Genomic DNA, 15194 nt, shown 5'->3' with positions numbered 1-15194 from the left:
TACTCCACAATAAAATACAGTAAAACATAATCTTTGAGACCAAGAAGAAAAATTAGATGAAAATCTGAAACTAAGGAAGAAAGGGAACTAGGTAGGTAGTGAAAAACTATGAAGAAACTATTACCATAACTAAAAGTTTTAGTTAAATCATAATCAGTAAAGAATAGAATTACTTCTGTAGAAAACTGAATTCGTCATGTAAAAGAAAAGATTGAATCACTCTCCCACATTTAAAAGACAAATGAAAAGGGGAGAGAAGTATATGAAAATTGAAATAAAAGTTAGACACAATAGAAAACTACTGAAGATCTGAATTTGCAGGTCAAAAGTGTTTGTCTTGTAGCAAGCAAAATTGTTAAAGTGAATTCAGCACTTACACTTGTCCTGGTTAAATAAGTGAATTTCAAAAGTAAAGATAATTTTTCCTACAAAGGATCAGAGAAGGTTGAGTTCTACGGAGGAAGAAGGATTACTTGTAAAGGAAAAAAAATCAGTTTGCACTCAGAGGCCTTCTATACAATATTAAAAATGAAATAATAAGAAAAACCAAAATGAAGTAATATATGTAATAAATTAAAATAATAAACAAGTGCACAAGCTTCTGAAGAAAAAATTCCTAAGAACCAGAAAACATGAATCAAACCAAAGAGCTTAATAATGAGTAAGTTATGTTAATAAAGGTTATTAATGAAAATTAATGCTGTTTCAATACAGAACTGTTCATGTAATTATCTTAAACACTATTACAAAATAGCATGAGAATTTAATAATTCTTAAAGAGGAAAATATATAATACTGCTGCTGCTGCTGCTAAGTCGCTTCAGTCGTGTCCGACTCTGTGAGACCCCATAGATGGCAGCCCACCAGGCTCCCCCACCCCTGGGATTCTCCAGGCAAGAACACTGGAGTGGGTTGCCACGGCCTTCTCCATATATAATACTAGGAAAATAATAATTAATAATAAATTTTGTGTCAAAAGTCCAGAATATACAAAGAATTTAAAGAAGGATGTTGAAGTGGTTAGAGAAATGACTAGATTTCTGAATTTTTTGAAGAAATACAACACAATAAGATTTCATTCATAATGTTGATAACCACACTTTAAAAAATTTTTAAAGAATAACGATACCATTTGCGCATCATGAATGGACCTAGAGATCATCATACTAAGTAAGGTAAGTCAGAAAAAAGACAAATACCGGGTGATACCACTTAAATGTGTAATCTTAAATATGACACAGATGAACTTATCTACAAAAGAGAAACAGACTCACAGGCATAGAGAACAACCACAGGGAGGGAAAGTGGGGAAGGGATAAATTAGGAGTTTGGGATTAACATATTCATACTATCATACACAGAATAAATACCCAACAAGGACCTACTGTGTAGCACAGGGAACTGTACTTAATATTTTTAATAACCTATAAAAGTAAAGAATCTTAAAATATATATGTGTTATATGTGTGTGTGTATACATACATAGACACATTACTGAACCACTCTTCTATATACCTGAAACTTAACACAACATTGTAGATCAACTATACTTCAATTAAAAAAAAAAAAAAAGAATAACAACTAGGAAAATTTAAATCAAGATGCATGCCATTCAAGTTATAGAAAGGAAAAATAACATACATCATACTTCCTCTCCATCCTTATCATGGGCCAGTCCCAAAGCTTACTGTGAAGTGAAGTGAAGTTGCTCAGTTCTGTCCGACTCTTTGCGACCCCATGGACAGTAGCCTACCAGGCTCCGCCGTCCATGGGATTTTCCAGGCAAGAATACTGGAGTGGGCTGCCATTTCCTTCTCCAGGGGATCTTCACAACCCAGGGATTGAACCCAGGTCTCCTGCATTGCAGACAGATGCTTTACCGTCTGAGCCACCAGGGAAGCCCAAAGCTTAATGCAGCTGAGTGTTAAGCCACACTTAATAGTAGTAGTTTGGGTTAACAACATTTTCATAAGAAGATTTACAACAAATTAATGTCACGCTAGATACATGCCATAGGAAGTCACTAGCAAGCTATAATTTGGATTAAGAAAAACATTATGGTCTTGACAAGTGAACAAGTAAACACAATATAAGTAGTAAACTATCCCTAGTGTTCTTTTCTGAATTGAGATGAATTTAAGGCTTACAAATTTCCTTGGCTTGCACTAATATTTCAATGAGTTTATATTCCGTCTTGTGTTAACTTGTCAAATTTCTGGCTTTGAATTTTATTTATCCAGAATTTTGTATTAATGAAACTACCTCATCAGTTTCATAGGCTTAAATTTCATTTAGGTATTAGGTCATAATAATTCCAGAAGGGATAATATGTGAACACTCAATTTGAATGAATTTTAACATCCTAGATTAATGAAGACTCATATAAGGGGAAAATAATTTCATAAATAGAGAAAACACAAAACCCAAAGGCATGAGTAGATGGAAAGTTAATTTTGGTATCACTGCTAAGTTTATAATCTATGTTGGCATTTCCATATAAGATCCTACAAAGATGGAGTCTAAGAGGCAGAGCTAAAGTTGAGAAAGATCTAAACAGTATATACTTCTTGTATTGGGGAGTGTGAGGACTTCAAATGTCACCTCTTCACCAAAAACCTACATTGTCAGGCCAGTGTAGAGCAACAGTCTCCTTTTGTCACATAACAACACCATCTTTCTCTCCCCGTATAGAACACAAAACATTTTTTTTTTTTTTACATTTAGAGAAATAAGAAACTTACAAGGTAAACTCATGTTTTAAAGTCTATTTTTTGTTAACTTGTTCCAGGCATAAAAGAAGACATGCTTGATAAATAGTGTAGCTGAAAATGGTAATAAATTTATTGATAATTATATAGAAGGAATGCATTTTAACTTTTGAATTAATTTCAATGTAATGGTTTGTTCTTTCAACAATGATTGTATCTTTGACCTACGACCTCATTGACTGTAATAGTGATTTTAGCCTGCTGAAATATGTCAGGCACTTGTGACCATTACTGGCCTTTTCTTTCTTACAGTTTATAATTTTCTGTAATTGCTACCATTAGTAAACATTACTCAAGTTAATGACTAACTGTCTTTTACATTAGAACCATAAATCTGCTAATCATTAATATATTGGCTAATCATTATTTCTTGGACATTAACCCAGTTAGTCAAGAATCTTGAGTGTCAAGTTCGGACCATGCTGCTTCTATTCTTTGCGTGGTAATGATTGTGAAGAGGAGGGCATAATGAGTTGAAGTCAGTTCCTGACACATAGTAGAAGATTAAACACTAGCTGACTGTCTGGGATTAGTGTTTATTGGGCATCTACTATGTGCCAAGCAGTGCTAAGTACTTTACATCATTGTCACAGTCAATCTCCCCAGGCTTTGTGTGTGTATTCCTATCCCCTGTTTTCTAATAAAGAAGTGAAGTTTTGGAGAAATTAACACACTTGCCAACATCTTGGCTGCATTACTAAAATCTGATTCTGATTTGTTCAACTCTAAATCACAGCTCTTTCTACCACATTCCTCATACCTAAATATATGTATCACTGAAAATTACAAACTACGTGATATACAGGTTTGAAAAAAATTCTTACAATCTCAGTTCAGTCATGAGCAATAATGGAATGATCTACAGTTCACTCATTTCTTTAAAGTAAAATTATTTCTAGTGAAAAATAATGCAAGTTTATATTACAGTGGATGCAAGTCTATATTACATCAACAGAATCATAGAAGCCAAGGGTCTGAAGGGTCTTAAATTGTATCAGGTCTAATCATAGTTGGAGATTTATGTCCATTTCTCTGATTAGGATGTTGAACACTTTTAACACATCAAGTTGTAAACTCTCTAGGATTTCTCTTTGCTGAAGACAGAGAAACTGTGGGTAGAGTAAGTTGCCAGGGAATCAGTGGCAAGAAAGGAAGACAAATTGAGTGAGAAATGGAGAAGTAAATTTGAGTACTTCAATTTCCATCTCCAGATCTGAAGACCAGTAGTAATAAATATACAGGTGATGCTGTACTAAATGAAATTTGAGGTCCCTTTGGACCATGAACTTCTGTGTTGATACTGAAGGCTTTTTCAGAATGTTGGTGATGATCTGTTGATGAAAAACAGACAACATAAAACCTCATAAAGCTGAGAGGGTAGGGGAAGTTACATTTAAAGACTCACATTGATGGTGTATATTCAACTGGGAGGGCAGTGGATTTGTACCCAGTTGGATTTGGGGGGCCATGGTAGGCTGCATAGTGGCCTCCCAAATATTTCTATGCCTTATGTGCAGAACCTATGAATGTTACCTTAAACAGCAAAAGGAACAATGCATGTGTGAATAAGTTTAGGATTTTGAGATAGGAAGTTATCCTGAATTAGCCTGGTGAATCCAGAGTAAACACAATGTCTGTGTAAGAGGGACACTATAGGAGTTAGTGTCAGAGAAGAGATGGTGTGAGGAGGGATGCAAAGATTGAAGTGATATGTTTTGAAGATGGAGGTGGTGGTGGTTTAGTCGCTAAATTGTGTCCAACTCTTGCGACCCCATGGCTTGTAGCCTGCCAGGCTCCTCTGTCCATGGGATTCTCCAGGCAAGAATACTGGAGTGGGTTGCCATTTCCTTCTCCAGGGGATCTTCCTGACCCAGGAATTGAACCCAGGTCTCCTGCATTGCAGCCAGATTCCTTACTGACTGAGCTACACGGGAATACAAATGCAGGAATCTAGGTGGCTGCTAGAAGCTGAAGAAGGCAAGGAAAGAGATTCTTTCTTTTCTTGAAGCCTCCAGAAGGAGCCAGCCCTGAAGCCACTTTGACTTGAGCCCAGAGAAACAGATTTTGAACTTCTAACCTCCAGAACTATAAGAGAACAAAGTGACATTGTTTTTAGACACTAGTTTTGTGGTTCTTTGTTAGAGCGGCAATAGAAATATGATAGAGTGACTCACTAGGCAGGACTGAAATCCCCACCTGAGCACTTTTTCTTCAAAAGAACACTTCAGACAAAAATGACTTTAAAAGACAAGTCATACCATTAACATGAAACACTTGTACCTGAAGGATTCGTATTGTGAGTAAGTCATAGAAATGTTTTCCTGACACTTTTCAGTAACATGGTTGGCTCCAGGCTGTCTATGGCCTGTTGGTCCATTCATGTGGACAATAGGGCTGCTCTTTACGTTAGACCTCTCCCCTGACATCTCAACTCATATTTGATTACCTGCTCAGCATCTTCCTTTGTATGTCCTTCCATAACCCAGTGTCAACAAACCAATCATATCTCATCATCTTCCTGGGAAAATATACAGTCAGTGTCCTAAGATTATTTCTGATTCTATGGAGTTTGCTTATAAAATCCATACCTCTATCCTCTGGTGCTCTTTCTTTCCCTTTTGATTAATAGCATATCGTCACTCAGATAGCATACTGTCACTCAGACCCAAAACAGAGTTTCACCTTTGGCAACTCCTTCTGGGTTCCTCTCTCATTTACTTAATTACCAAGAACTGTGGTATCTGTCCCCGGCCTTCTACTCCCACTGTTCTGTTCAAGTCAATGTCTCTGCAACCTTACTGCAAAGAGAATGGTTTCCTAATGATTTCAGATTTCAGTCTTCAATGCTTAACTCCATATTCCCAGATAAATATTTCTGAATTCTGCCATTCCAGATAAGTATTTCTAATCCTGTCATTCCACTGTTTTTCTTTGCCCACCATTGCAAGTGAAAAAGCTCTTCAAGGTCTCCTCCCTCTTTTCATTTTGTTTTTCTTCTCTTCTTCTTCTATCCTTACTCTCCATTGTAATGTAGGATACCTGCTGTTCTCCACAAAATTGTTTCCCTACCTGTGTGTCATACTCTGTTCTTTGCCTAAAATGTTCTCCTTTCTGGAGCCCCATGCCTGCATGCTGAAATAATGCCCATGTAACATAAGGTTAAAGGGTATGGTAGTTGTAAAATATGCCCACAAATTCTTTAATAGTTCTCTGTACAAGAGGGGGAGTCTAATACCCTTCCTCTTGAATGTGGGTTAAACCAAGTGACTTGCTTCTCATGAATAGAGTATGGTGGAAGTGACACTGTGCGACTTTTTATATGTAATAAAAAGCATTGCAGGCTCTTCTCTCTCTGTCTTACCTTCCCCCCCAACACACACACACACTTTCAGTGGGGAAGCTAGCTGCCATGTTGTGAGGACATGCTATGAAGTACGTCTATATGAAGGCCATGGACTGAGGCTTGCTACCCTCTGAGTAAGCCATCATCCAGCCCCAGCAGATACCTTGACTGCAAATTTATGAAAGACCCTGAGCCAGAAGCATCCAGCTAAGCCTCAATTCCTATTGTTGTTGTTCAGTCTCTCAATCATGTCCGACTCTTTGCGTCCCCATGAACTGCATCACTCCAGACTTCCCTGTCCTTCACCATCTCCTGGATCTTGCTCAAACTCATGTCCATTGAGTTAGTGATACCATCCAATCATCTTGTCCTCTGTTGTCCCCTTCTCCTCCTGCTTTAAATCTTTCCCAGCATTAGGGTCTTTTCTAATAAGTTGGCTCTTCACATCAGGTGGCCAAAGTATTGGAGCTTTAGCATCAGACCTTCTAATGAATATTTAGGATTTATTTCCTTTATGATTGACTGGTTTGATTTCCTTGCAAGTCCAAGGGACTCTCAAGAGTCTTCTCCAACATCACAGCTCAAAAACATCAGTTCTTCAGAGTTCAGCCTTCTTTATGGTCCAACTCTCACATCCACACATGACTACTGGAAAAACCATAGCTTTGACTAGACAGATCTTTGTTGGCAAAGTAAAGTTTCTGCTTTTCAATATGCTGTCTAGGTTTGTCATAGCTTTTCTTCCAAGAAGCAAACATCTTTTAATTTCGTGGCTACAGTCACCATCTGCAATGGTTTTGGAGTCCAAGAAAATAAAGTTTGTCACTGTTCCCATTGTTTTCCCATCTATTTGCCATGAAGTGATGGGACTGGATGCCATGGTCCTAGTGTTTTGAATGTTGAGTTTTAAGCCAGCTTTTTCACTCTTCTCTTTCACCTTCATCAAGAGGCTATTTATTTCCTCTCCACTTTATGCCATAAGGGTGATGTCATCTGCATATCTGAGGTTATTGATATTTCTGCCAGCAATCTGGTTTCCAGCTTGTGCTTCATTCATTTATGTATTTCGCATGATGTATTCTGCATATGAGTTAAATAAGCAGGGTGACAATATATAGCTTTGACATACTCCTTTCCCAATTTTGAACCAGTCTTTTGTTCCATTAATTCCTATAGTTCTAACCCATACAAACTGTGAAAGAAAAAATGTTGTTTAAAGTCACTAAGGTTTAGGATAACTTGTTATGCAGCAAGATAATTAATAAAATAGTCAATCATTCTTTATTTTTATTTCAACAAAAATTTCTTGAATGCCTTCAATGGTTGAATTTGGACCTAGAGACTGGGAGTGCAGGGGTAAGCCTACAAATGTGGTCTCTGCTCTTATGCTCATTATGCTCTGTCAGGGGAAACACATTAAACAAGTAAATACCCTAGTATTTTTCTAATTACCATTATGATAAGGTATATAGGTTTGAAGACAATTGGACTATGATACCATTAACAGATCTGATCTAGCAGAATGAAGACGATTTCTAAGCACTAAGGAATTAAGAGTCTGCACTGATAGTCCCTCCTTCATGGATCACAGCCTTATCATGGGGAAGGGGCTTGCTTAACTCAATGAAACTATGAGCCATGCCATGTAGTGCCACCCAAGACAGACATGTCATAGTGAAGAGTTCTGACAAAACATGGTCCACTGGAAAAGGAAATGGCAACCCACTCCAGTATTTTGCCTGGAGAACCCCATGATCTATATGAAACACCAAAATAATATGACACTGGAAGATAAGCCTCCTAGGTCAGAAGGTATCCAGCTAATTGGGAGGAGCAGCGGGCAATTACTAACAACTCTAATAAGAATGAAGCAGCTGGATCAAAACAGGAATGATGGTCAGCTCTGAATGTGTCTGGTGGTGAAAGTAAAGCCCAATGCTGTAAAGAACAGTACTGCCTAGGAACCTGGAATGTTAGGTCCAAATTGGATGTAGTCAAACAGGAGATGGTAAGAGTGAACATCAATATTTTAGGAATCAGTGAACTAAAATGGACTGGAATGGGTGAATTTAATTCAGGTGACCATTATATCTACTATGGGGCAAGAATTCCTTAGAAGAAGTAGAGTACCCTCATAGTCAACAAAAGAATCTGAAATGCAGTACTTGGGTGCCACCTTGAAAAAGACAGAATGATCTTGGTTCATTTCCAAGGCAAACCATTCAGCATCACAGTAATCCAAGTCTATGCCCTGACCTCTGATTCCACAGAAGTTGTCCTGTTCTATGAAAACCCACAGTACCTTCTAAAACTGACATAAAAAAAGATGTTCTTTAAATTATAAGAGATTGGAATTCAAAAATAGGAAATAAAGAGATACCCTGAATAACGGGCAAGTGTGGCCTTGAAGTACAAAATGAAGCAAGGCAAAGGTTAACAGAGTTTTGTCAAGAGAACATGCTGATCATAGTGAATACCCTTTTCCAACAACCCAAGAGACGATTCTACACATGGCCATCATTAGATGGTCAACACTGAAATCAGATTGATTATGTTTTTTGTGGCCAAAGGTGGAGAAGTTCTATATAGTCAGTAAAAGCAAAACCTGGAGCTGACTGTGGCTCAGGTTGTGAGCTCATTATTGCAAAATTCAGGCTTAAATTGAAGAAAGTAGGGAAGACCCGTAGGCCATTCAGGTATGAGCTAAATCAAATCATTTATGATTATAAACTGGAGGTAACAAATAGATACAAGGGATTAATCTTATAGACAGAGTGCCTGAAGAACTGGATGGAGGTTCATAACATTGTACAGGAGGTGGTGACCAAAATCATCCCAGAGAGAAAAAAATATAAGAAGGCAAAGCAGTTGCCTGAGGAGGCTTAACAAATACCTGAGGAAAGAAGAGAAGTGAAAGACAAGGGAGAAAGAGAAAGGTATACCCAACTGAATGCAGAGTTCCAGAGAATAGCAAGGAGAGATAAGAAGCCCTTCTTAAATAAAAAAAAATGCAAAGAAATAGAAGAAAACAATAGAATGGGAAAGACTAGAGATCTCTTCAATAAAACTGGAGATATCATGGGACTATTTTGTGCAAGGATGGGTACGATAAAGGACAGAAATGATAAGGGCCTAACAGAAGCAGAAGAAATGAAGAAGAGGTGGCAAGAATACACAGAAGAACTGTACAAAAAAGGTCTTAATGACCCAGATAACCATGATGATGTGGTCACTCATCTAGAGCAGGACATCCTGGAGTGTGAAGTCAAGTGAGTCTTAAGAAGCATTACTATGAACAAAGCTAGTGGAAATGATGGAATTCCAGCTGAGTTATTTAGAATCCTAAAAGATAATGTTTTTAAGTTCTGTACTCAATGTGTCAGAAAATTTGGAAAACTCAGCTGTGGCCACAGGACTGGAAAAGGTGTTTTCATTCCAATCCCAAAGAAAGGCAGTGCCAAAGAATGTTCCAACTATGGTACAATTGTGTTCATTTCACATGTTAACAAGATTATGCTCAAAATCCTTCAAGCTAGGCTTCAGCAGTACTTGAACTGAGAACTTCTAGATGTACACGCTGGATTTAGAAAAGGCAGAGGAACCAGAGATCAAATTGCCAACATTTGTTGGATCATGGAGAAAACAAGAGAATTCCAGAAAAACATCTGCTTCTGCTTCATTGAATATGCTAAAGCCTTTAACTGTGTGGGTCATAACAGACTGTGGGAAAATTCTTAAAGAAACGGGAATACCAGACTACCTTACCTGTCTCCTGAGAAACCAGTATGTGGGTCAAAAAGCAACAGTTAGAACTGGACATGGAACAATAGACTGCTTCAAAATTGGGGAAGGAGTATGACAAAGCTGAATATTGTCACCCTGTTTAATGTACATGCCTGAAGAACTATGGACAGAGGTTCCTAACACTGTATAGGAGGCAGTGATCAAACCATTCCCAAGAAAAAGAAATGCAAAAAGGCAAAATGGTTGTCTGAGGAGGTCTTACAAGTAGCTGAGCAAAGAAGAGAAGTGAAAGGCAAAGGAGGAAAGGAAAGATATACCCATCTGAATGCAGAGTTCCAAAGAATAGCAAGAAGAGATAAGAAAGCCTCCCTAAGTCAAAAATATGCAGAGGTTGATCATGGAAAATGACAGGCTGCATGAAACACAAGCTGGAATCAAGATTGCAGGCAGAAATATCAATAATCTCAGATATGCAGACGATGCTACTCTAATGGCCAAAAGTGAAGAGGAACTGAAGAGCCTCTTGATGAGGGTCAAAGAGGAGAGTAAAAAAAGTTGACTTAAAACTCAACATTCAACAAACTAAAATTACAGCATCTGGTCCCATCACTTCATGACAAATAGAAGGGTGAAAAGTGGAAGCAATGACAGATTTTCTTTTCTTGGGCTCCAAAATCACTGCTGATAGTGACTGCAGTCATTAAAATATGCTTGCCCCTTGGAAGGAAAGCTATGACAAACCTAGCCAGCATATTAAAAAGCAGAGACACTGCAAAAAAAAAAAAAAAAAGAGAGAGAGAGACAGCACTTAGCCAACAAAGGACCATATAATCAAAGCTATGGTTTTTCTAATAGTCATGTGTGGGTGTGACAGTTGGACCATAAGTCTGAGCACTAAAGAATTGATGCTTTTGAACTAAAGTGTTGGAGAAGACTCTTGAGAGTCCCTTGGACTGAAAGGAGATCAAACCAGTCAGTCCTGTAGGAAATCAACCCTAAATATTCATTGGAAGGACTGATGCTAAAACTGAAGCTCCAGTGCTTTGGCCACCTAATGTGAAAAGCTGACTCACTGGAAAAGATCCTAGGGCTGGGAAAGATTGAAGGCAAAAGAAGGGGCACCAGAAGATGAGATGATTCGATAGTGTCACAAACTCAATGGACATGAATTTGAGAAAATTCCAGAGATAGTGAAGGACAGAGGAGCCTAGGGTGCCAGAGTCTGTGGGGTTGCAAAGAGTCCGGACACTACTTAGTGACTGAACAGCAGCAACAACAATAAATTGATAGTCCAGAGCTTTAAAGAGGACTTTGGGCAGCAGTTCCCTTGTGGCTCAGCTGGTAAAGAATCTGCCTGCAATGCAGGAGACCTGGGTTTGATCCCTGGGTTGGGAAGATCCCCCTGGGTTTGATCCCTGGGTTGGAAGACTGTATGGTCCATGGAATCCCAAAGAGTTGGACACGACTGAGCGACTTTCACTTTCACTTCACTTGGGCAGCAGTAGAGTCCAAGGTTAGGACTTGATTTGAATAGAGTCTCTGGTTCTTACTAATTACATAACTTTCTTACCTCTCTGACTTTCTTACTTTTCAATGTCCTCATCTAAAGAAGTCTAGTAATAGTACCTCTCATACTCTTTGAATGGAATAAATGAGCTAAGGCATATGAAGTAACTATGGTAGTGCCTGGCATATTGTATATGACCAACAGAAATTAGCTGCTGAGTTCTATTTTGAGTGTCTCTGTCTGGCCCATTGTTTTTTTCTAAATCAATGGAATCAGCCCGTAACTCTTAAGTCTTAGCTTTATCTCTCTATGAAGTAGAATTAAGAATCCTGCTTTATTAACCTTGAGCTCTAAGCAACCACCCTCTCAGGACCTAAATGTAAACTTACAAACCAAATTGACACCTGAGTTTGAGGCTTTTAGGGTGGTAGAAACAGAAGGGGACCTATGAAGTCCTCAGGGAAACTCTGGTGTCACACAGGCTCAGGTTCAAACCTACATAATCAAACAACACAAATTATTTACATCTGGACTTTTACTATTTGCTCAATTTCTAGTCTTACACAACTTAAACTTCTAACATGGCAGAAGCTTTCCATTAATATCTAACTAAAGGCTTTTTACTGTCATCATTACATTTTCCTCTAAGTACTTTTTAAAATGCTTGTCATACAGCCAAATGTAATAGGGCACAGAAAGATAAGGAATTGGTTGCAAACACTTTGGCTTATACAAACAAAGTAATACTCTACAGGGATATATCTTCAGGTAAGATTAAATCTCAGAACTGCCCAGATTTAAGGTTTGAGTCAGGACCATACACATAATATGGTGGTGAACTGTCTGTCTCCTAACATATGATCAAAAAGTGCCTGTAAAATATTCTGAACTGATGGTGGGTGTATGTGACTGAGGCATAAAAGTGAAACATTCACACACAGAGCAATAAATGATGGTGAAAATATTGGTCATCATATCCTTGTGCAGATCAAGTGTTTGATTTCAGTTGAGCTTATACCTCCTTTCCCACGTCTTCCCCCATCACTCAACAATGCCTGTGTTACAATTTAGACAAGTATATGGCATCACCAACTCAAAGGACATGAGTTTGAGTAAACTGCAGGAGTTGGTGATGGACAGGGAGGCCTGGCTTGCTGCAGTCCACGGGGTTGCAAAGAGTTGGACATGACTGAGCTACTGAACTTATCAGAAAAGTATTAAGTGAAGGAAAATAGAATTCTAGTTAAAACTCTGTCCTGCTAATGTGCTAATTTTTTTTTAACTCACTAATATGGTTTGCTGGTTTCTCTTCCCATCACCTCTTTTATTGCCAAACAGATTTTGTGTTGAATAGTAAATCCTGCCTAATACACGATCTGAAATAATTATTCTAGATGAAATAGGGAAACACCAATATTTTTCTGTCAAAACAACTCCCAGATGAACATTCATGACTTATACTGCTACAGCATATACAACAGGCTTTTCTAGGCATTTTTTGGCACCACAGAGAGTTGATGATAATGATGCAGAGACTGTTAGATGCACCAAAGTGTTAGCTGAAATGAACCACACCACGAAACTTGGCATGCAAAATGAACATATTTTGTTAGCTTACTCACTTTAAAGAGAGCTGACATTCTCTTTAAGAAATTAGATATTTCCTTTATCAGAAGGAATTAGAGGTTATGTGAGGCAGAACCTGTGTCAGGCAGAATTAGAGGTTGTCAGTTAAAGGAGCCAGTCTACTGCCATCATACTGCATAGCTTTACGTGCATGGGTACACTCAAAGAAGCAGTGAGAATGGTTCCAGAATTATGGATTGTTGTGCAGTCACTAAGTCACGTCCAACTGGCTGTGACCCCATGGACTGCAGCACTCCAGGCTCTTCTATCCTCACAGACTCTCCCAGTCTGTTCAAATTCATATCCATTGAGTCAGTGAAACTATCCAACCATCTCATCCTCTGTCATGGCTCAATCTTCTTCTCCTGCCTTCAGTCTTTCCCAGAATCAGCGTCTTTTCCAGTGAATCAGCTCTTTGCATCAGGTGGCCAAATTATTGGAACTTCAGTTTCAGCGTCAGTCCTTCCAATGAATATGTTGAGTTGATTTCCTATAGGATTGACTAGTTTGATTTCCTTTTGGTCCAAGGGACTCTCAAGAGTCTTCTCCAATACTACAATAAAGTGTCAATTCTTTGGCACTCAGCTTTCTTTATGGTCCAACTCTCACATCCGTACATGACTATTGGAAAAACCATGGATTTGACTATGTGGCCCTTTGTCAGCAAAGTGCTGTCTCTGCTTTTTAATATGCTGTCTAGATTTATCATAGCTTTACTTCTAAGGAGCAAGCAGTTTTTAATTTAATGGCTGCAGTCACTATCAGCAGTGATTTTGAAGCCCAAGAAAAGAAAATCTGTCACTGCTTCCACTTTTTACCCTTCTATTGGCCATGAAGTGATGGGACCAGATGCCATTATCTTAGTTTTCTGAATGTTGAGTATTAAGCCAGCTGTTTTACTCTCCTCTTTGACCCTCATCAAGAGGCTCTTTAGTTCCTCTTCACTTTCGGCCATTAGAGCAGCAGCATCTGCATGTCTGAAGTTGTTAATATTTCTTCCAGAAATCTTGATTCCAGCTTGTAATTCATCCAGCCTGGCATTTTGCATGATGTACTCTGCATATAAGTTAAATAAACAGAGTGACCATATACAGCTTTGTTGTACTCCTTTCCCAATTGGCTTTACAAATAGCTGAAGAAAGAAGAGAAAGGAAAAACAATGGAGAAAGGGAAAGAATGCAGAGTTCCAGAGAATAACAAGGCGAGATAAGAAGGCCTTCTTAAATAAACAATGCAAAGAAATAGAGGAAAACAGTAGAATGGGAAATTATGGATATGTATCAATAAATCCTAGTGAAATGTACAGACAGTATCTAGAGTCATGTCAGAATTTATACAAGCAAAGCTTTTAATGTAACCCTGTTCCCTGAGCTTAGTGCAACATTTAGAGTAGATTTTTAAGATACACGGTCATGTGGAGTTTGGTGGTGCAACAAAAAGTACACTATATTCAAACAAAATGTTACTTTTTTCTCTGATTCACTATGTTTTAGCTAAGACTTCTCCACCCCCCAAGTAATAGAGATTCTATTAAAGTCTTAAATAAGAATGAAGGATTTATGTAAAGATGGAAGGCAATGGCACCCCACTCCAGTACTCTTGCCTGGAAAATCCCATGGATGGAGGAGCCTGGTAGGCTGCAGTCCATGGGGTTGTGAAGAGTCGGACATGACTGAGTGACTTCACTTTCACTTTTCATGCATTGGAGAAGGAAATGGCAACCCACTTCAATGTTCTTGCCTGGAGAATCCCAGGGATAGGGGAGCCTGGTGGGCTGTTGTCTATGGGGTCGCACAGAGTCAGACACGACTGAAGTGACTTAGCAGCAATAGCAGCAGGGTTGACTTGAAACTTAGGTCAAGATGCAGCCAGTTCTTGAAAGAACCAGAATGAGGAATCTAGCCAGCATTCTCTTTTCTACCTCAGAAGTCGTGGTGCCTTCCAATAGCAGCAGCTGAATCCAACATACAGCTCTTTGAACTTACGTAGAATCAACTTCCTCGGAGAATGCATGGCACCCCACTCCAGTACTCTTGCCTGTAAAATCCCATGGATGGAGGAGCCTGGTGGGCTACAGTCCATGGGGTCACTAAGAGTTGGACACGACTAAGCGACTTCACTTTCACTTTTCACTTTCATGCATTGGAGAAGGAAATAGCAACCCACTCCAGTGTTCTTGCCTGGAGAATCCCAGGGATGGGGGAGC

This window comes from Bos indicus, chromosome 7 (assembly GCF_029378745.1).
Source record: "Bos indicus isolate NIAB-ARS_2022 breed Sahiwal x Tharparkar chromosome 7, NIAB-ARS_B.indTharparkar_mat_pri_1.0, whole genome shotgun sequence".
NCBI classification, from domain to species: Eukaryota; Metazoa; Chordata; class Mammalia; order Artiodactyla; family Bovidae; genus Bos; species Bos indicus.
This window is presented reverse-complemented; position numbering follows the sequence as displayed.